This window comes from Solanum tuberosum, unplaced genomic scaffold, assembly GCF_000226075.1.
Source record: "Solanum tuberosum cultivar DM 1-3 516 R44 unplaced genomic scaffold, SolTub_3.0 scf00440, whole genome shotgun sequence".
Lineage (NCBI taxonomy): Eukaryota > Viridiplantae > Streptophyta > Magnoliopsida > Solanales > Solanaceae > Solanum > Solanum tuberosum.
This window is the reverse complement of record NW_006239363.1, coordinates 373,756-374,623: the sequence shown is the minus strand read 5'-3', so window position 1 is coordinate 374,623 and position 868 is coordinate 373,756.

The following is an 868-nucleotide window of genomic DNA, read 5'->3' as shown; positions in this document are numbered from 1 at the left end:
TACATATTAGGAGGAGAGGGGCAAACAAGATCGAGAGAGGGAAGAGAGAAGATTGTATTTTGTATTTATTTTGCATTGTATTTTGTATTTATTTAATATATAACTGTTTTGAATTCAATATCAATTGTATTCGAAATACAACGAACACAATTGTATTCATTCTCTATTTGATTGGATACAATTGATACATAATACATTTGATAGAGAGGATGCATGCATATTGTATTCATATGAATACAAATCCAATTGATACAAATATAATTTTTCGAATACAATTAATATAACATACATAATTCTCACCTATATTTGATTGAATACAATTGATAAATAATAAATCTGAATGGAGGGAGAGAGAAAGGCAAGTGAGAAAGGGAGAGAGTTTGCTATAAAAATAAAATATACTCCATCCGTCTTATTTTATGTGAGGTAGTTTGACTCGACACAAAGTTTAAGAAAGAAAATGAGACTTTAAAACTTGTGGTCCAAAATGAATGATAGAAATTTCATTAAGGGTAAAATAAATATTTTATAGTTAAATTATTACATAATATAGAAATGCGTCATTCCTTTTTGTGACTGAATAACAATGAAAGTAAGTCGCATAAATTGAAACAGAAGGAGTAATATTTTTTTTTTATAATTTTTTAAATTATAGCTCTTTTCCCTAAATATATTGACATTTTTGCTTTGTTCCATAATTTTTCCAAAAAAAGTTATCCCCTTTTGTGTTGACCCAAAACCCACGTTTGATTTCAGACCAAATACAAGTGGACCATTTCCAAATGACCCTGTACCACTTTCCCCCTCCCCTCTCACCACATTTCTCAGTACCAATCCACCCTCCCCCTCGCCCTCCCCACCTCCCCAT